General features: G+C 36.5%; 1 pseudogene; it reads left to right on the top strand.

Moving 5' to 3' along the window:
* Positions 1-602: 602 nt before the first annotated feature.
* On the top strand, positions 603-713 carry LOC123925403 (annotated as a pseudogene).
* The last annotated feature ends 18,805 nt before the right edge of the window (positions 714-19,518 follow it).

The raw sequence follows: 19,518 nt of genomic DNA, 5'->3' as shown, positions 1-19,518 counted from the left end.
TACCTTCTCACTATCTAAAATAAATAATATCTTTTACCAGTTTTTGAAAATGGAAATGGTTTTGTTGCTTTTGTCATTATTCAAATAATAGACACTCATTATATAAACAATTGCATGGTTCTAAAATTGGACAGATATAAAGAAAAGAGTACAATAGAATAACTCATTATTGAATCACCCAGAGAGAACTATGTCTAATTGGGAGTATAACCTTTAAGACATATTTTTCATGCATAAACACATGTAAATGCAAATGTAACACTTAAAATAGGGATAATATATATCATGTCTGTAGTGTGCTTTTTTCATATAAAATATATTATAGACATGTTCCTAATAAATAAATGTTTTAGTTATGAATTCAAAGTATTTACTAAAGATGTCCAAAATTGTACCTTTTTAAACAAACAAAACAGGAACAAAATCATAAATACAGAGAACAAAGTGGTGGTTGCCGAACTGGAGGGCTTCTGGGGGGTGGATGACATAGGTGAAGGGGACTAAGAGGTACAAGCCTCCAGTTATAAAATAAGTCACGGGAGTGAAAAGTAAAGCATAGGGAATATAGTGAGTAATATTGTAATAGTATGGTGAAAAATACCTGTACCTTTCTGAAACACTACTTAATTTATTCTTAAGGTCTACAAGTCTCCTCTTTTGCAACCCAGAACTCATGGCTCAGTATGAGTTTTGATAAGATAAGAAGGAACAAGATCCAGGGCACCTGGGTGGCTCTGTGGGTTAAGCCTCTGCCTTTGGCTCAGGTCATGATCTCAGGGTCCTGGGATCGAGCCCTGCATAGGGCTCTCTGCTCAGCAGGGAGCCTGCTTTCCCCCTCTCTCTCTGCCTGCCTCTCTGCCTACTTGTAATTTCTCTGTCAAATAAATAAATTAAATTTTTAAAAAAAGGTCTACAAGTCAACCTGTCCAATTCATGGCAGAATCAGTCACTTCTGTGTTTTCTTGGTTTTACATAGTTACATCACTTTAGGACTTTTGTTCTCTCTCTCATTTCCTTCTCTTTACTTGGGGCAATTTTTCACATCATGGGCAAGAGCTATGAATCACTGAAGGCAGCAAAGACAAAGTTGGACACTTGATGATGCTCTTTTCTTCTATGTTGCCTTTTACCTGCCTTTTGGTGGGCAATTCTAATCTTGCCACACCTGCTAAGAGGGTTGCAATCATTTTTTGACAACTGGCTGTCAGATGGTACATTCACATCCACCCTATTCCAAACACAAGGTCTCTTCAAGTTTTCCACCATCCCATCTGACTTAGTTCAGTCTGCTATAACTAAAATGACATAAACTGGGTAGCTGAAAAAATAGATGTGTATTTCTCATAGTTCTAGAGGCTGGGACGTCTAAGGTCAGGCACTAGCAGATGCATCAGTGCCTGAGGAGATCCCATTTCCCGGTTCATAAACAACCATCTTCTCGCTTTGTCCTCACACAGTGAAAGGGGCAGGAGAGCTCTCGGGAGTCTCCTTCATAAGGGCACTAATCCCATTCATGAGGGCTTCCCCCCTTATGACCTAATCACCTCTCAAAGTACACCCCCTCCTGAAACCATCACATTTAGGAGTTAGGATTTCACATTTGAACTTCGGAAGACACAACCATTTCGTCCATAACCCCATCTGTGTCCTCTCAACTGCTTTCCACGTGCCCAAAGACGTTGCCTAGGGGGCCACCTGCTGACAGTCACTGCTGTTCTACTACTAGGGTACCATGTTGTGGTAGGCTGAAAATAACCTCCCAAATATTTACATTCTTCTCCCCAGAACTGTGAATCTGTTACCTTATATGGTAAAAAGCACTTTGATTAATTAAAGATCTTGGTAAGAAGAGATTATAGTGGGTTCTCTTGGTGGGCTCAGTAAATCACGAGGCCTTTCTAAGAGGAAATCGGAAGGGTCAGAAGCGGAAAAGGAGAAAAGATGGAAACAGAGAGAAAGAGAGAGAGACTAGAAGATGTTACGCTGCTGGCTTTAGAGATGGAGGAAGAAATCATGAGTCAAGGAATGTGGGCAACCTCTGGAAGTCAGAAGAGATGAGGACAGATTGCCTATAGCCTTCAGAAGGAAGGTAGTCAGCCTCTCAGCCGCCTTGATTTTAAGCCATTGAGACCTATTTTAAAATTTTGACCACTAGACTTAGGAGATAAGAAATATGTATTGTTTCAAGCCACTAAGTTTGTGGTAATTTCTTGCAGCAGCAAGAGGAAACTAATACATGTATGAAACATAGAGTTTCTTTAGAAGTCCCACAGTGTTCCTGGCTTTATCTAGGGAAATGAAACATAGGTGTCCTCTGCCTGGACCCCCAGCCTGCTGCCAATCTCAACTGGACTTCTATTGTCCCCATTCATCCCTCCTTCAGAACTTGGCCAAGAGAGATGGAGAGAACTACATTCTTCTCAGAGGGCACCACCAGCAGCCAAGTCTATTATTCTCTTCTCTGTGAAGAATAAACCTGTTTCCCTCCTTGACACAGGGAAAAACTGGCCAATCATTCTCCCAAATCTGTCATTTGTTTTAACACTTCAGGGCTTTGGCTTCTAATATACAAAGCCAAATTTTCAAACTAAACCTCTTTCTCTCACAAAGTCCACTCAGGCAAACCTAAAGCTTCTCGATTTGAGTTTAAAATTTCATTCACAAACATATGTGTTCTGTTATATTTGTCCTTCTCCCGAGCCAACGAAGGCACTGCTTCAGTGATGTGTGAAGAGAAAAGCTGGGCAAATATCATGGCAATTGAACCTTGTTCACATAGACCTCCATCAACATTTTTAATATTTGCAGAATATTTCATTATATGGTTACTCCAGAACTTATTTACTCAATTCCCCTTTGATGAGTATTTTGATTGTTGTCAAATTTTTACTAGCATGAAAAAAACGCAGACATGAATATTCTCGTATATACATTTCTGAAGAGAAAAATAAAAGAGTATAAAATCATCTCTTTAAGGAAAAGCCTTAGAAACAGATTTTCTAGGTCAAAATTTGTGCATATTTTACATTTAGGAGCTTACTGCCCACTTGCTTTTCTTTTACAGTGGAAGTAAAAGAGGAGTCATCTTTTGGTTGTACCAATTTTTTCCTTCGTCTGTACTCCAGTGTGTGAGGTTCCAGTCTGCCCATACTCTGGCTAATTACAGGTGCTATTCATTTTTCCTTTATCCTCAGTGGACCCAAAATAAGATCAAACTGGTATTTTACTTTGTCTACCTTTGATTATTAGTCAGGCTAATTTTTTTTGTTTATTGGCCATTTTTATTCCTTCTCTAGATTCACCAGTCATATTCTCAGCCCATTTTTCTACATCTTCTTCAGATTAGTCTCTGTACACCATCCCAATTTCCCCCATGCTTGCCACTTACCTTTCATTTTGTATTTATTTTCCCTTTTCCATTTTCCTTTTTTGTTGTTGTTTTTCTTACTGGAGCACAGTTGACACACAATGTTACATTAGCTGCAGGTGTACAACATAGTGATACCATATCTCTCTACGTTATGCTGTGTTCGCCACATGTGCAGCTCCCATCTGTCACCACACAAAGCGATTGCTATACCATTCCCTATGCTGTGCCTTTACTTCTGTGACTTACTCATTCCATAACTAGCAGCCCATGTCTCCCACTCCCCTTCACCTATTTTGCCCATCCCCCAACCTCCTTCCCTCTGGCAACCATCATGGGTCTGTTTCTGCTTTGTTTGTTTTGTTTTTTAGATTCTACATATTTTGTTTTAATTTAAAGATTCTACATATTTAAAACTTTACTTTTATGGCTACTCTGCCCCGTGAGATTGTCAAGTATGTCAATCATTCCTTTAAATGTTCTGACTTAGGTAGTACTCCAGCTTTTAATTTTCGTGCTGTTTGTGATTTGCAGAATGTGGTATCTGAATGCTTGGATCAAGGAGGCATGTTTAAAAAGAAAAACTTTTTGGTGACACATGTCAACAGGCTTTATTTCTTAATAAATAAATAAATGTGCTTTGATTTAATGGAAGACTCGGGGTCTTTAAAAGCTGCCAGTCATAACTGAATGACTTTCTGAAGTTATACAGTTATGTTTATAACAGCTTGTCCCCAAGAAAGCAGTCATTTAATGTTGTGGTTCAACTAACAAATTATGCTTCACATTTGGCATCTCTTCCTTCGACAAACTAATAGCCTTTCTAAAACCCATTCACCTGACACTTCTCTTCCTGCCATGCCTGTTCTTTGCAGAGTTGTTTAGATTTTCAAAAGAATTTGGAACACTTAGTCTCTAGATAGTTTCTCTCAATGTAGCCTCTTGTTATTCAGACTTAGGTAACAGCACTTGAATCACTATTGAGCCTACCAGAGCTACCTATGTGTTCACTGAGAGGCTAGACTGCTTTGTTAGGCAGGTGTGTATCTCACATTTTTGAGGGAAATGTATCCTGTACCCTTGAGGGAAAAGTAGCCAGGAGGAAGGAAACCCTGTGAGGGTGTTGACACCAGATTACCAGATCAAACATCTGGACTAAAATGAATGATTAGTTCAGTGAGAGGATTTACCTGGCATTTACTGAAGCAGTTGTTGGTGTGGATTAATGGAAACAATCTGTAATTTGGTATTTTGTGAAGAGAAATCCTATTTTGGATTTCGTAAAATTGAAATCACTGTCATGGCCTTCATATTTTATTTTGATACCCTGTTGTCTTGATACTCTGGAGTGTGTGTGTGTGTGTGTGTGTACACATGTGTGTGTGTGTATGTTGGGAAGGAGAGGCAGATGGTAAAGAAAGAAATCAATGCAATTGTTTTGTAGGTAAAAGTGTTTCAGCATGGGATTTTTTTCAAACATCAGTAATTCCTTCAAGGACATTCTTAATTAACTGATTTTAATAAACAATTATCTAAATAAATACTAATGTTATTATGTTCCAAACTGAAATATACCTACTTAAAATAAGCTGAAGATGCTATGGAATATTACACAGCCATTAAAAAGAATAAACATAAATTTAAAACTCATGTTTGTTGAGTTTTTTCTCTCCAATGTGAAACCTACCAAGTGAAACCTACTAAATCCAGCTGATAAACATTTAAGACTTGTTAAACTATGAATGGGAGTAAAACCAATGCATTATTTTTTTAAAAAAATAACTTCTGGCTCAAAAATACTATATTGAATATTTTTAAATGTCAGATAACTGTAATGCTAGAAATCTTTAATTTGATTTTGCTAAAACCGCTTGGTTAAAAATTGAGTCCCTGGATACTATGTTTTTCTCCTGATAAATTCAAGTAGCTTGTATGAAAAATATCTGATATGTTTTCATCTTATAATCTTTTCTATAGACATTCAGAAAGCTTTGGTTCCTCTTGACCACATTCTATCTAAATCAAATTCATTTTGTCCAACAAAAAGTTCAGGAAGACTGCACAGAAATATTATTAATGTTGAAATACCAGACATTTTCTAGATAATTCTATAGAAAAGATTATTCTGAATAGGATTTTTTTATCTTGATAATGTGCTGTTATTCATTTTTCTTGGAACTATTTCTTCCTGATATATACAGTTTTTGTCCCATGCTGGTAAAACCACTATTTTGTTAATAGTTAACAATGTATCTTCCCCATGGTCATTCCCTCTGCTTTGGTTCCTCGACCTTTTTCTTCAACAGTGCAAAATTTTTTTCAACAGATTCTTCCTAAAGTTATCCACTAACTTTTAACAATGAGATTTCCAAGGAATCCAATAAGCCTTCTGTCTAATTGCTTTTCATCTCTGACCAAATTGTCATTTTTGGCTGCTAATTTATGTGTGTCCAAAATACCTAAATTCCTTATGCTTGTTATGAATTGTTACTTTGGGAAGATCTTTTCTATTTCCAAATTACACAAATTCCTTTTCATTTCTATTGTTAAAGAAAGATTTTTTTTAAAACCAATTTCAGTATTGTAGACATTTAAGGGACATAATTAATTTCATGCTTGTCCTCATTTATCAGCAAGCTTGCTTCCCTTTTTTGTGTCTCCTTCCCCTGATGTATTTGTTAACACCTCACTGAATAGTGTTAATCCTTTATATTATTAGAATATTTTGCTTACTTGCAAACACATATCTTTTCAATGAAAGTTGTCTCCTTATCTGATGTGTTCACTTGGCTTCCTTCTCATCTTCTTATTTCCCAAACAGATTTTGTTTATCAAAGTCTTTTAGTGACTTTTAGTGACTTTAGCAAGACTTTTACCAAAATCATGCCACTTGTTATGTAGAGTTCTTTTTCCTGATGGAGTTAAAAGATAGGCTGGGTTTTCATTAAAATCCTTTAAGCTAAATAGGTCCTCCATACCTCTTGATTTAAATACTTTTATTTCCTGAACACTTAGATTATTTGGAATTTTATGTGTGAATTATTATATACTGAAGTTTCTACTGTTATACTGGAATATACTGCACCATATCTGCTTTATATCCATAATGTTCTATAAAACACCAATTTATATTTCATCAACAAAATATTTTTTTATTTTTTAAAAGTTTTTATTTGAATTCCAGTTTGCATACAGTGTAATATTAGTTTCAATTGTGCAATATAGTGATTCCACACCTCCATACAACATCCATTGCTCATCACAAGTCCACTCCTTAATTCCCAACACCTATTTAACTCATCTCCTCCCCCCACCTTCCTTCTGATAAACCATCTGTTTGCTCTCTACAGTTAAGAGTCTGTTTCTTGGTTTGTTTCTCCTCTCTCTCTTTTTTAGCTTTTGTTCATTTGTTTTGTTTCTTAAATTCCACGTATGAGTAAAATCATATGGTATTTGTCTTTCTCTGATTTATTTTGCTTCTCATTATATTCTCTAGCTCCATCCATGTTACTGCAAATGGCAAGATTTCATTCTTTTTTTTTTTTTTTGGCTGAATAATATTCCATTGTGTATATACACCATCTCTTCTTTATCCATTCATCAGTCAATGGACACATGGGCTAATTCCATAATTTGGCTATCATAGATAATGCTGCTATAAATATCAGGTGCATGTATTCCTCTGAATTAGTATTTTTGTATTCTTTGGGTAAATACCTAGTAACGCAATTGCTGGTTCATAGGCCAGTTCTATTCTTAACTTTTTGAAGAACCTCCATACTGTTTTCCAGAGTGGCTGTACCAGTTTGCATTTCCACCAACGGTGCATGAAGGCTCCCCTTTCTCTACATCCTCACCAACAATGTTATTTCTTGTCTTTTGATTTTAGCCATTCTGAGAGGCATGAGGTAGTATCTTACTGAGTTTTGATTTACATTTTCCTGATTGGTGATGCTGAGCATATTTTCAAGTGCCTGTTCGCCAATTGGTCTATGTTCTTTGGAAAATGTCTATTCAAATACTGTATCCATTTTTTAATTGGATTGTTTTTTATTGAATTTTATGAGTTCTTATATGTTGGATATTAACTTCTTATTGGATATACCACTTGCAAGTGTCCTCTCTCATTCAGTAGGTTGCTCATTTTCTTGATAGTTTCCTTTGCTGTGAAAAAGCTTTTTTAGTTTGACGTGTTCTCATTTGCTTATTTTTGCTTTTGTTGCCCTTGCCTGAGGAGAGAGATCAAAAACATATATCTATCTGATAAGATAAATATCAAAGAACAAACACATTGTCCATGTTGTCTCCTAGAAGTTCTATGGTTTCAAGTCTTATACTTATGTCTTCAACCTATTTTAAGTTTATTTTTATATATTTTTGTGTATGGCATAAGAAAGTGGTCTATCTTCATTCTTTTGCTTGTTGCTATCCAGTTTTTCCAACACCATTTATTGAAGAGGCTGTTTTTTCCCCCATTATATATTCTTGCCTCATTTGTCACAGATTAATTTACTGTATAATCAATCATGGCTTTATTTCTGGGCTCTGTATTCTGTGCCATTGATCTATGTGTCTGCTTTTGTGCCAGTACCATTCTGTTTTGATTACAACAGCTTTGTGGTACATGTTAAAATTTGGGATTGTGAGACCTCTTTCTTTGTTTCTCTTTCTCAAGATTCCTTTGGCTATTTGGGCTCTTTTGTGGATCCATACAGATTTTAGAATTATTTGTTCTAGTTCTGTGAAAAAGCCCATTGGTATTTTGATAGAGATTGTATTGAATTGGTAGATTACTTTGGGTAGTATGGACATTTTAGCAATATTAAGTCTTCCAATCCATGAGCACAAAATATCTTTCCTATTGTTTGTGTTGTCTTCAATTCCTTTCATCAATGTCTTGTGTTTTTCTCCATCTAATGAGATGATCATTATCCTTTGTTTTATTAATGTGGTCTATCATATTGATGACAAGAAGTAATTTTGAGAATAAAATAAGTGTGTATTATTAAAGGAATTATGTAAATTACAATATACTCTGCATAAATTAATTTTTATTAAAACTCCCTCTTTGTTTATGTAAGGGATCAGAAAATGTGATGTTAATTGATTTATTAGTGAAAGTTTGATCTAGGGAAAGTTTATACATAAAATAAGATTAGGCACAGGAATTGAGGTTGGAGAAATGAGCAAAAAGAGAGAGTTTCCTATTCTCCTTTTGGAAACTTTAACTCTCTTTTTGTTACTTCTGAGTGGTTAAAATTAATTAAAAGGGCTCCTGTAATCTCTTCCTCCATCTTTGTTTTCTGCCTTTCTACCTACTCCATCAGCTCAGAATATCTTTGACATTGAGCTAGACAATGCAGCCAGGTCATATCTACACTATAAGATAATGTATCATTATCACTACCCCAAGGAACCTTCATAGATATTTTATACCTAATCACCTCTCCCCAATAAATATTTAATACTCTACATTTAGTGTATATATGTTTCTATACTTTGGGCCTTTGGAAAACCACAAACCATTGCAACTAACTATAATTTTTTTGGCTCTAATTATCAATTTTAACCCTCTAGAGGATTATTATTGTCCCCGTGGAGAATGTGTGATGGAGAACAGGTGAGAGAACTAGTACTTCAGTTCAGCATCTTTCTCCTGTCCAATGTCATATATAAGTCTCCTTTTAGCTGAAAACAACTGAAAGCCAGGAGACAAAGGAGTTCACAGAGAGTCTGTGCAAGTCAACCTCCTATAACACAGAGTTGGATGGAGAAGGATCAAGAGTGGATCTGGATGGGTGAATAAAAGATGTTAACACAGACAGAAGCCAATAGCCATGAAATACATTTTCAGTGTGTGGTGGTTTTGAGAACAGATAAAGTCAAAAGTCAGAAGAGCTGATATATCTAGCAGAGACAGGGCAGATGGGAAATGAAGGCAATTAAGAGAGCTTAAGGGGCAGCTGGATGGCTCAGTTGGTTAAGTGTCTGCCTTCAGCAGTTTCATGATCCCAGGGTCCTGGGACTGAGGCCCACATCTGACTCCCTGCTCAGCGGGGAACCTGCTTCTCCCTCTCCCTCTGCTATTCCCCCGCTTGTGCTTGCTCTCTCTCTCTCTCTCTCTCTCTCTCTCTTTCTCTCTGTCAAATGAATAAATAAAATCTTAAAAAGAGAGAGAGAGAGAAAGAAAGAAAGAGAGCTTAACACAGAAAACAAACAAGTAACAATGGCTGGACTGATTCAAGATCTAGCTCTTCTTCTGAAATCTTAAATGCAGGAGTCCTCAAGTCTCATGCTGGAGTTGACACGCACCTGGTATCTCACTGGGCTCTTAGTTCATGAAGGTTCTATTAGGGATGTGGTACAAGAGGATTGATTGCAACATTTCGCTTGATAGAAAGATAAGAGAGGCTCAGGGGAAGTGAAGTGCTGGAATGAGAACTTGTGTCTAAATCTCTAATAGGCCCCAAGACTTTCCTGTACATTATACCACTATTATAGCTCTTGCTGGCCCAAATTTTCTAGCTCTTCCCTGAAGGCTTCTTCTTAATTCTTTTTCATTTCACTTGCCTTCTCTTTAGCTTTTACATGTAGTAAGAAAGTCATAAGGAAGAGAAAATACATTTACAGTACAGTACTATATCTATAGAACAAAAAAATCCATGTGTAAGTGGACCCACACAGTTCAAACCCGTGTTGTTCAAGGGTCAACTGTATTGATAAGTTATAAACATTGACATTGGGAAATCACATGTAATAAATTATTCTCAAGCATTCACAAATTTGACTTTTCTCCTTATGACTAATTATGAATGACCCCAAGTTTTCATGTCACAGAGTAATTTGTAATTTTGCTAGGGGTGCTAGCTTTAGTTCTTCATGTTATAAGGTGGCTGTCCTTTAGCTAGTGAGTAAGGTGAGCTTACTGTCCTGCATTCACATTCAAATCAGCTTTGTGTTTAGCGACTTTTATGGCCATACACAAAATGAAACATAAACACAAAACCTTTGTGTGTAGTGATTCATATTGTCATTTTATGACAACAATTATGCATTATGGTGGTATTTACAAACAGAGGGATTTGCAAAGATACGGTGAAGGTCCACTATAGTTGAAAATCTAAGGCTATAAAACATAAAAGAAAGATTTTCTCACAGGATTTTAGTTTCGTTACTGTTTTAGATAGCACATAAGAGAAGTCTTCAAAAGTGCACAGTTAGAAAGACAAAAAGAAGAGAGACTGAGTCATTATTTTTCTCCCTTATAAAGTCCTAGAACAAGCTGGGTTTTCTTAATTTATCTAAAACCCTTTATAAGAGGCACAAAAATGAAACAAATGGTAATTTTAAGAGAATAAATACTGACTCTGTTCCACTTAAAATTACATATTCTCTTGTAAAAGAAAAGATGTCAGAGTTAGCACAGAAGAATGAATTCATGTTATTAAGAATTCACAATTAAAATATTAAAATTCTGGCATTATAAAAATGCTCATAAACCCAAAACCATCACTTGATGTCAGGATGATATTACAGTCATTAAAAAATAATATTACCTAGACATTCCATTCTGAACAAAGACATTAGATATAAGAACTTTATTAAATAAAATTAGCATTTCCAAAGATGTTTGAAATCCACTCTGAGTAACTTCTGTGATTGTGAACTGTAAATATGAACATTAAGTACATATTTAAACTAGGTGAGTTACATTGACTTTTTATTTTAATCACATATTGAGTTCTGCAATTTGTAGGGAATAGTAGCAAATTTATATTCAGAACAGCTTTCAATGTTTATGTGCATATTTAAATGTTAGAGGTACATTTCTTAGCGATATGACACCTCAATAGACACTATATATAGCCAACTTAGCACTGTGGATAAATTGTATTGATGTATATGTTCACCAGTAAAATAGAGAACATGCTTATTTACTTATTTTTGTCTACATAGTACAACAATATTGGCAGGTAGTCAACGTTTCAATGGACGTCTGAAACTATCCCTTTGGTTCACTGTCTGACATTAGAAGCTAGTATCAACTAGTAATAAAGTTTACACAGTTGGAAATGTGTAATTTACCTGCAAACTTATTTACTAACGTGTTTAATCACACAAATTATAGCATAACAATAAATGGCATTTTAAAACTATATTTTCCTTCATGTCATGTAAAATAGAAAAAAATCCATCTACAGACCATTGCAAAAAATCAACTTTTCATTTGCCAAGTTTCTTTCCATTCTAGGCTATATGCATTAGCAATAAAATTCTCCAAAATGCATTAACAGAGATATCATTTGGTGGAAACACATCTTTTTTCTTCATGACAGAGAAAATGATATTTACTAGTTTACAGAGCATGACATTTGGCATTACCATACCGCAAATGTGGAAACAAGGATTTTATGAATGGTTTTCTTTTCAGATTTTAGGGTATAGTTAAATTTTGTGTAACAAAATTACCATTTGTGATATTCTCCAAGAAACTGTTATTCTCAGTGCATATGTTGACTCTCTAAGGAAACCTATTTTGAAATCTCAAGGTTCATTATAGTTCTACTACATATATCTTCAGTTTAACAAGAAATGTCTTTGCAGATCATACCATGTTTCTTTTTTCCACATCAGTTTTTGTCTCCATAGTATACATTTTTCTGAGTTCATATCTCCCTTAATTTGTAAATAAGGCAAATATGTAAATTCTGCCATAAGAATATTTTAGGTACTTCGAAGTAGAATGCTCTAAGACATAGGACATTCTGACTTCAGTTATTTATTCTACTATGATTAGGAATTAATATTCCATGCTTTCTTTTTCACTACTACCCACATAATATTCTTCTTCTCAGCCAAATATATTTCCTCACCTTCTTCATAGTCTTCCTGAAGTTTTATAATTCTTTTGTAAACTTTTTCCAAATAAATAGAATTATACAATCACTTTTCCTGATAAATGGCAATAGATATTGACCAATGTGGAAGGCAGAATAATGGCCTACTAAAGATGTCCATGTCCTAATCCCTGGACTATGTGAATAGGTTGCCTCACATGGCAAAATAAAACTAAGGGTGCAGGTGGAATTAAAGTTGTGAATCTGTTGACCTTAAAATAGGGAGATTATACTTAATTATTACTTAAAAGCAGAAAGGAAAGACTGAAGAGTCACTGAAATATGTGGTGTTACATGAAGAGATAGGAAGATTTGAAGCATGAGAGAGGTCTTGATCTGTTCTTGCTGGTTTTGAAAATGTAGGAACAGGGCTGTGAGCCTGGGCATGAGGTGGTTTGTAGAAGCTCAAAACAGCTTTCAGCAGACAGGAAGAAGAAATGGGACTCTGTATAACAACAAAGACATGGATTTTGCCAACAACTTGCTTGAGTGTAGACAGGAGTTCTCCCTTAGTGTCTCTAGGAAGGAACGTGGCTCTTCTGATTAATTTAATTTTAGCCTGGTGAAACCCATTTTGAAATTCTAATCTTCAGAACTATAAAGGAATAAATTTCAGTTGTTTTAAACCTAGTTTGTGGTAATTTATGTGACAGCAATAGAAAACTAATATGATCATATTCACCTCAAAGCATTAATTTTATTTTTTTTATTAACATATAACGTGTTGCTTTATTCAGAGGTACAAGTGTGTGTGATTGCTTTATTCAGGGGTACAGGTGTGTGATTCATCAGTCTTACACAACTCACAGTGCTCACCACAGCACATACCCTTCCTAATGTCCATCACACAGCCATCCCATCCCTCTCACTCCCCTCCATTCCAGGAACCCTCAGTTTGTTTCCTATGATTAAGAGTCTCTTATGGTTTCTCTCCCTCTCTGGTTTCATCTTGTTTCATTTTCCCTTCTTTTCCTATGATCCTCTGTCTTATTTCTCAAATTCCTCATATCAGTGAGATCATATGATAATTGTCTTTCTTTGGTTGACTTATTTTGCTTAGTGTAATACCCTGTAGTTCCATCCACATCATTGTAAATGGCAAGATTTCATTTTTGATGGCTGTATAATATTCCATTGTATGTATGTACCACATCTTCTGTATCCTTTCATCTGTTGATGGACATTAGGCTCTTTCCATAGTTTGGCTATTGTGGACATTGCTGCTATAAACACTGGGATGCAGCTGCCCCTTCAGATCACTACATTTGTGTCTTTGAGGTGAATATCCAGTAGTGCAATTGCTGGGTCATAGGGTAGCTCTATTGTCAATTTTTTGAGGAAACTCCATACCGTTTTCCAGAGTGGCTGCACCAGCTTATATTCCTACCAACAGTGTAGGAGGGTTCCCCTTTCTCCACATCCTTGCCAATATCTAACATCTGTCATTTCCTGACTTGTTAATTTTAGCCATTCTGACTGGTGTGAGGTGGTATCTCATTGAAGTTTGATTTGTATTTCCCTGATGCTGAGTGGTGTTGAGCATTTTTTCATGTGTCTGTTGGCCATTTGGATGTCTTCTTTGCAGAAATGCCTTTTCATGTCTTCTGCCCATTTCTTGATTGGATTATTTGTTCTTTGGGTGTTGAGTTTGATAACTTCTTTATAGATTTTGGATACTAGCCCTTTATCTGGTAGGTCATTTGCAAATATCTTCTCTCATTCTGTCGGTTGTCTTTTGGTTTTGTTGATTGTTTCCTTCACCGTGCAAAAGATTTTAATCTTGTTGAAGTCCCAATGTTCATTTTTGCCTTTGTTTCCCTTGCTTTTGGAGTTGTGTCTAGCAAGAAGTTGCTGCAGCCGAGGTCAAAGAGGTTGCTGCCTGTGTTCTTCTCAAGGATTTTGATGGATTCCTGTCTTACATTTAGGTCTTTCTCCATTTGGAGTCTATTTGTGTCTGTGGTATAAGAGAATGATGCAGTTTAATTCTTCTGCATGTGTTTGTCCAGTTTTCCCAGAACCATTTGTTGAAGAAACTGTCTTTTTCCTGTTGGATATTCTTCCCTGCTTTGTTGAAGATGAGTTGACCATAGAATTGAGGGTCCATTTCTGGGATCTCTATTCTGTTCCATTGATCTATGTGTCTGTTTTTGTGCCAGTACCATACTGTTCTGATAATCACAGCTTTGTAATAGAGCTTGAAGTCTGGAATTGTGATGCTGTCAGCTTTGGTTTTCTTTTTCAACATTCCTTTGGCTGATTGGGGATTTTTCTCATTCCATACAAATTTTAGGACTATTTGTTCCATTTCTTTGAAAAAACTTGATGGTATTTTGATAGGGACTGTTTTAAATGTGTAGGTTTCTCTAGGTAGCATAGACATTTTCACAATATTTGTTCTTCCGATCCATGAGCATAGAATGTTTTTCCATTTCTTTGTGTCTTCCTCAATTTCTTTTATGAGTATTCTGTAGTTTTCAGAGTGCAGATCCTTTGCCTCTTTGGTCAGATTTATTCCTAGGTATCTTATGGTTTTGGGTGCTATTGTAAATAGGATTGATTTCCTAAATTCTCTTTCTTCTGTCTCATTGTTGTATAGAAATGCAGCTGAGTTCTGTGCATTGATTTTATATCTTGCCTTTTTGCTGAATTCCTGTATGAGTTCTAGCAATTTAGGAGTGGTGTCTTTTGGGTTTTCCGCATAAAGTATCATGTCATCGGCAAAGAGTGAGAGTTTGACTTCTTCTTTGCTGATCCAGATGCCTTTTGTTTCTTTTTGTTGTCTGTTTGCTAAAGCTAGAACTTCTATTACTATGTTGAATAGCTGTGATGATGGTGTTGGACATCCCTGCCATGTTCCTGGCCTTAGAGAAAAGGTCTCAGTATTTCCCCATTGATAATTATATTTGCTGTGGGATTTTCATATATGGCTTTTATGATATTGAGGTATGTTTCCTCTATCCCTACACTGTGAGGAGTTATAATCAAGAATAATCAAGAAAGGATACTGTACTTTGTCAAATGTTTTTCCTGTATCTATTGAGAGGATCATATAGTTTTTGCTCTTTCTTTTATTAATATGATGTATCATGGTGGTAGATTTGCAGATGTTGAACCACCCTTGCAGTCCTGGAAAAAAATCCCATTTTGTCATGGTGAATAATCCTTTTAACATACAATTGGATCCTATGGCTAATACTTGGTAAGAATTTCTGTACCTGTGTTCATCAAGGATATTGGTCTATAATTCCCCTTATTGATGGGGTCTTTTTCTGGTTTGGGCATCAAGGTAATGCTAGCCTCATAGAATGAATTTGGAAGTTTTCCTTCCATTTTTATTTTTTGAAACAGCTTCAGAAAGATAAGTGTTAATTCTTCTTAAATGTTTGGTAGAGTTCCCCTGGGAAGCCATCCGGCCCTTGGGCTCTTGTTTATTGGGAGATTTTTATTACCACTTCAATTTCCTTGCTGGTTATGGGTCTATTCAGGTTTTCTATTTCCTCCTGATTCAGTTTTGGTAGTTTATACATTTCTAGGAATGCATCTATTTCTTCCAAATTGCCTAATTTGTTGGCATATAGTTTCTCATAATATGTTCTCTTTTAAAATTTTTTTTTTATTTTTTTCAGTGTTCCAAGATTCATTTTTTATGCACTACACACAGTGCTCCATGCAATATGTGCCCTCCTTAATACCCACCACCAGGCTCACCCACCCCCCACCTCCTTTCCCTCCAAAACCCTCAGTTTGTTTCTCAGTGTTCACAGTCTCTCATGGTTTGTCTCCCCCTCCGATTTCCCCCAACTCACTTCTCCTCTCCTTCTCCCAATGTCCACCATGTTATTCCTTATGCTCCACAATTAAGTGAAACTATATGATAATTGACTCTCTCTGCTTGACTTATTTCACTCAGCATAATCTCCTGCAGTCCCATCCATGTTGATACAAAAGTTGGGTATTCATCCTTTCTGATGGAGGCATAATACTCCATTGTATATATGGACCATATCTTCTTTATCCACTTGTCTGTTGAAGAGCATCTCAGCTCTTTCCACAGTTTGGCAACTGTGGCTATTGCTGCTATGAACATTAGGGTACAGATGGCCCTTCTTTTCACTACATCTGTGTCATTGGGGTAAATACCCAGTAGTGCAATTTCAGGGCCATAGGGTAGCTCTATTTTTATTTTAAAGGAATCTCCACACCATTTTCCAAAGTGGCTGCACCAACTTAAATTCCCACCAACAGCGTAAAAGGGTTCCCTTTCTCCACATCCTCTCCAACACTTGTTGTTTCCTGACTTACTGTTTTTGGCCATTCTATCTGATGTAAGGTGGAATCTCAATGTTGTTTTGATTTTAATTTCCCTGATGGCTAATGGTGATGAACATTTTTTCATGTTTCTGTTAGCCATTTGTATGTCTTCTTTGGAGAAGTGTCTGTTCATGTCTTCTGCCCATTTTTTGACATGATTATCTGTTTTGTGTGTGTTGAGTTGGAGGAGTTCTTTATAGATCTTGGATATCAGCCCTTTGTCTGTAGTGTCATTTGCGAATGTCTTCTCCCATTCCCTGGGTTACCTCTTCGTTTTGATAACTGTTTCCTTTGCTGTGCAGAAGCTTTTTATCTTGATGAAGTCCCAAAAGTTCATTTTTGCTTTTGTTTCCTTTGCCTTTGGAGACGTGTCTTCAAAGAAGCTGCTATGGCCCATGTCAAAGAAGTTACTGCCTATGTTCTCCTCTAGGCTTTTGATAGATTCCTGCCTCACGTTGACATCTTTCATCCATTTCAAGTTTATCTGTGTGTATGGTGTGAGAGAATGATCAAGTTCCATTCTTCTATACATAGCTGTACAGTTTTCCCAGCATCATTTATTGAAGAGACTGTCTTTTTTCCACTGGATATTTTTTCCTGTTTTGTTGAAGACTATCTGACCATAGATGAGGGTCCATATCTGGGATCTCTACTCTGGTCCATTTGTGTATGTGTCTGTTTTTGTGCCAGAACCATGCTGTCTTGGTGATCACAGCTTCATAGTAAATCTTGAAATCAGGCAACATGATGCCCCCACTTTCTTTTTTATTTCCCCCCACATTTCCTTAGCAATTCGGGATCTCTTCTGGTTCCATATAATTGTATTTCTTTGGTGTTGGTTGCGAATTCTCCTCTTTCATTCATGATTTTATTTTCTTATGTTCTTTCTCTTTTCTTTTTGATAAGTCTGGCCAGGGGCTTATCAATCATATTAATTATTTCAAAGAACCAGCTCCTAGTATTGTTGATCTGTTCTATGTGGTTTTTTGTTCTGAGCTAATCTTTATTTCTCTTCTTCTGCTGTGTTTAGGCTTTATTTGCTGTTCTTTTTCCAGCTTCTTTAGGTATAAAGTTAGATTATATATTTGACACTTTCCTTATTTCTTGAGAAAAGCTTGTATTGCTGTATACTTCCCTCTTAGGACTGCCTTCCCTGCATCCCAGAGGTTTTAAATAGTTGTGTTTTCATTTTCATTTGTTTCCGTGAATTTTTTAAAATTCTTATTTAGTTTCCTAGTTGACCCATTCATTCTTTTTTTTTTTTTTTTAAGATTTTATTTATTTATTTGACAGAGAGAGAGGTCACAAGTAGGCAGAGAGGCAGGCAGAGAGAGAGGAGGAAGCAGGCTCCCCGCGGAGCAGAGAGCCCGATGCGGGGCTCGATCCCAGGACCCTGAGATCATGACCTGAGCCGAAGGCAGCGGCTTAATCCACTGAGCCACCCAGGCGCCCCCATTCATTCTTTAGTAAGATGTTCTTTAGCCGCCATGTAGTTGCATTCTTTCCAAATTTCCTCTTGTGATTGAGTTCCAGTTTCAAAGCATTATGGTCTGAAATTATGCAGGCAATGATTCCAATCTTTTGGTACCATTTGAGACCCGATTTATGACCCAGTATGTGACCTGTTTTGGGGATATTCCATGTGCACTCAAGAAGAATATGTATTCTGCTGCTTTAGAATGCAATTTCTGAATGTATCTGCGATGTCCATCTGGTCAAGTGTGTCATTCGAATCTCTTATGTCTTTGTTAATCTTCAGCTTAGAAGATCTGTCCTTTGCAGTGAAGGGGGTATTAAAGTTCCTTACTATTATTGTATTGTTATCAATGTGTTTCTTTGATTATTATTAATTGGCTTATATAATTGGCTACTCCCATGTTAGGGACATAACATCTTTTTGTTGGATAGACCTTTTAGTTATGATATAGTATCCTTCTTCATTTTTTTTTAAGGATTTTATTTATTGGGGCGACTGGGTGGCTCTGTTGGTTGGGCATCTGCCTTTGACTCAGGTCATGATCCTGGAGTTCCAGGATCAAGTCCCACATCGGGCTACCAGCCCAGTGGGGAGCCTGCTTCTCCCTCTGCCCCCTCACCCCACTTGTGCTCTCTGTTGCTCTATCTCTCTCAAATTAAAAAAAAAATCTTAAAAAACCAAGATTTTATTTATTTATTTGACAGAGAGACAGAGAGGCAGGCAGAGAGATGGGGGGAAGCAGGCTCCCTGCTGAGCAGAGAGCCAGATGTGGGGGTTGATCCCAGGACCCTGAGATCATGACCTGAACTGAATGCAGAGGCTTAATCCACTGTGCCACCCAGGTGCCCCCTTCTTCATTTTTTATTATAGTCTTTGGTTTAAAATTTAATTTGGGGTGTGGAGAGAGTGGTTGGATTATGGACATTGGCGAGGGTATGTGATATGGTGAGTGCTGTGAAGTGTGTAAGCCTGACCATTCACAGACCTGTACCCCTGGGGCAAATAATACATTATATGTTAATAAAATAAAAAAAAATTTAATTTGGGTATGAGGACATAAGGATTGCCACACCAGGTTTTTTAAATGTCCATTAGCATAATAAATGGTTTTACATCCCTTACTTCAATCTGGATATTTTTCTGGGTCTAAAATGAGTCTCATGCAGACAACATATCAATGGATCTTCTTTTTATCCCATCTGTGGATATCCAACCCTGTGTCTTTTGATTGGGGCATTTATCCCATTTACATTCAGAGTAACTATGGAAAGATATGAATTTAGTATCATAGTATTACCTGTAAAGTGACAATTACTGTATATCATCTCTATTCCTTTCTAGTCTAGGTTACTTTCAAGCTCTCTCTTTGCTTGGAGGGTTCCTTTTAACATTTCTTATAGGGCTGGTTTGGTGATCTCAAATTCCTTAAGCTACTATTTGTTATGGAAGATTTTTGTCACTTCTTC

Source organism: Meles meles, chromosome 14, assembly GCF_922984935.1.
Source record: "Meles meles chromosome 14, mMelMel3.1 paternal haplotype, whole genome shotgun sequence".
In the NCBI taxonomy this organism is placed as follows: domain Eukaryota; kingdom Metazoa; phylum Chordata; class Mammalia; order Carnivora; family Mustelidae; genus Meles; species Meles meles.
The sequence above is the reverse complement of the archived record's forward strand: the minus strand, read 5'-3'. Positions and strand labels throughout refer to the sequence as shown.